Source organism: Micropterus dolomieu, linkage group LG02 (assembly GCF_021292245.1).
Source record: "Micropterus dolomieu isolate WLL.071019.BEF.003 ecotype Adirondacks linkage group LG02, ASM2129224v1, whole genome shotgun sequence".
Taxonomy (NCBI): domain Eukaryota; kingdom Metazoa; phylum Chordata; class Actinopteri; order Centrarchiformes; family Centrarchidae; genus Micropterus; species Micropterus dolomieu.
The window spans coordinates 17,373,446-17,376,608 of NC_060151.1; positions in this window are offsets into that span (position 1 = coordinate 17,373,446).

Below are 3,163 nucleotides of genomic sequence, written 5' to 3' on the forward strand. Positions count from 1 at the left end.
TGGAACATAAGGCTACATATAGGTCTGCTTTAAAGGTCCTGAGGTTTATCACCACTCATATCAGTTCCTTTTTCATTACTGTGGCTTGAAGTATATGCCTTAAGCTTAGTTCCTCTTCAGAGTTAACGGTTTCCATTATATTTGCATAAGTTTGTCTGTTTTGGGTTTGTGCAATAGTGAGTACACTGCAGGGGTGGAAATTAAAGGGGTCCTATTATACTGCATTTCCAGCCCTATTTTGTAGTTCTGTGACTCAGCATCTGTCTGAAACAAGCTGTAGAAAAACAGTTCAAAACAGAGCATTTGGAACAGGGGGATATCTGAGGACTTTTACCTCATCATTTGAAACTTTGGTCATAAACGTCTGACATTGTCAAACAAATGCTACAAAATATGAAAAAGCATAATAGGTCCCCTTTGGCTAACCTGCCACGGTGGCTGGTAGGTGAAAAAATCCACCGGCCAACCATATTTTTTACCGGCAATGTAAACGGAAACAAAATACTCATGCAGCACTGAATTTCAGACATTTATCTGGTTGTAAATAATTATTATTGATTGTATAGTGTAAATAGTATGTTGATTATGCTATAATACTGCATCTGTTCCTTTATATTCCTTTGTGCTGCTATGTCGACTGAAAATTTCCCCTACGGGGGATTAATGAAGTCATATCTTATCTTATCAGGTGACAATTAAAATATAAAATATACCAGAATTTAATTTAGTAAGCTTTCAAGCATTCTGGATTTCTTTTTCTTTCATGAGTTGACTCCTCCCTCCCCTTTGTGTTTTTGTTTGGGAAAGTTCCTCTTTAAATGTGGCACCTTTTCACCTCAAGGATAAATTAATTAATTTTAATTTAGTTAGAAACTCCTGGACTGAATCTTCAAAACTTTTTGCATCTATCCCACATCTGTGTAATCTGACATCTCAATAAAATATTTTATTAGAATAACGTCCTCATTTAATCACAATATATTTCCACACCGTATAATCTGCTGTTCATTACTTGCTCTGCTGACATGATAGAATCCCAGACAGACAGACCCGTTTATGGATGAGACCTGTGCAAAATGAAACTGAAAACACTTCCCCACAAATCCTCACGTTAACTTCAGCAGCTTTGTGCAGCTCACATTACCAACAGAGCAAGGCTGTGCTTTAGATTATATATTTTTATATTGCAAAACTCTACCAGCTACTTTATGCGATCACAAACTGTCTGCCACTCACTGTGCGAGAGCGAATTCGTTTGATTCCTGTCACAGCGTCCAGCGGTGTTGCATCAGCTGGGTCGAGTGTAATCGTGCCGAGTCGACGCAATTAGTTATAGGCTACATTAGTTTTTCCAATGCGTGAGAAAATTGATGTATAGCGTGAGGGCGTGTGAAAAGTGTCAATTGCGTGAGAGTTGGCAGCTCTGATAATAAGATATTATGTCAAATACAAACTTAAAGAGACCTATTATGCTTTTCCACATTTTATCTTATCTACAATGTTATAATGTTGGATGTTCATGTTAAACATGGCCAAAGTTTCAAAAATTTGGTTAAAGCATTTATAGGAAATCACTGTGAGCAAAAACCTCAGGTTTCCTCCTGTTCTGAATGTTCTGTTTTGAATTGCTTTTTCTACCAACAGCTACGGTGGCCCCTAGGTTTCAGGCCTAATACAAAAGCCACAACACAAACACAAACCCCACAACACGAATACAAACGCCACAACACGAACACTAAAGCCACAACACGATTACAAAATCCACAACACGAACAAAAAAGCCACAACACAAATACAAACGCCACAACACAAACACAAAAAGCCACAACACAAATACAAAAGGCTACAACGGAAGTGTGCCACAACGGAAGTGAACCACAACGGAAGTTGACAACGAAAGAGACGCTTAGTAACAGTGGATCACTCTCCACGGAAGACAGCTACACAGTAGTATAGCGGCAGTGTAGCCGTCCCACATTCAGGAGGTCTGGGTTCGAATTGTAGAAAGAACATTCTTCTTCAGGTGACTTTTTCCGTATAATAGTGTCTGCCAAATTAGTAAATGTAGGCCTACATGGAAGAAGAACTTCTTAAACATTTGATAAATAAGTAATACTTTGTTCTGGTCAAATAATATACAGCGGCATATTTGTGTGAATTACAGTTTTTTTCAGTCGCTAACAAGCGCTTACCCATACTTCAGATACTTTTTCTAAACTCTTAACACAGACTCACACCTACAAAACACAATTGGCCAAATGGATAATTTTCTTCTCAAAAACACATTTTGTTAAATATATACTAACTCTTCATTTCAAAATATAACACATTTTTCTCTGCACACACTATCTTTACCAAAACACTGGAAATCTGACTCAAAATGAAATTATTCTGTCAAAGAATGACACTTGTTTTCACTTCACAAAGTACATGCAGTCAATCAAAGTACACCAGGTTTCAAAATACTGGCTATTGTTGACATTACAAAAACTACATAGACTTTTATGTTTCAGTTTTACAGGTATTTGCATGCAAAACATGCAATCCACCGTTTTTTCCACTAAATTTCTTGGTTGGTAACTGTATGTCCACAGTAATGTTCACATTCAAAAGCATTCCAGTAAAAAGCAAATCTGTTTTTTTTTTTCCTTTACTGTTTACTACAGGAGGTACAGTAGAAACATGGTATGATAGAACAGAAAAAGTTTTACAGTATTTCTTACAGTGAACAAAATATCCGTGAAACACACAAGACCATTCTGAACAAAAAAACAACAGCAAAAAGTCCAGATAAAAATTGGGGGAACTAAAAAAAAAAAAAGCACAACATTGCTGTATCTAATCTCTGCGATCTTCAGGGTTAGGCCACATGTTTTCGTCAACATCACATCTGATATTATCCAAGGCGATGCACCTGGGATAAAACCGCTTGGTATGTCGGATCCACCCTTGACAATCCTGAACTGTGATGTCCCTGCAGCCAGCATCCATGGCTTCAAGGAGGGACATCTGGTCATGTGGCTGATGGTCATAAACCTTCCACCTCCATGCTGAAAAGAACTCCTCTATGGGGTTGAGGAAAGGTGAATAGGGTGGAAGGAAGAGACTTACCAGTCTTGGGTGAACTTCAAACCATGTTGTTATTGCTTGCGCATGATGGAAA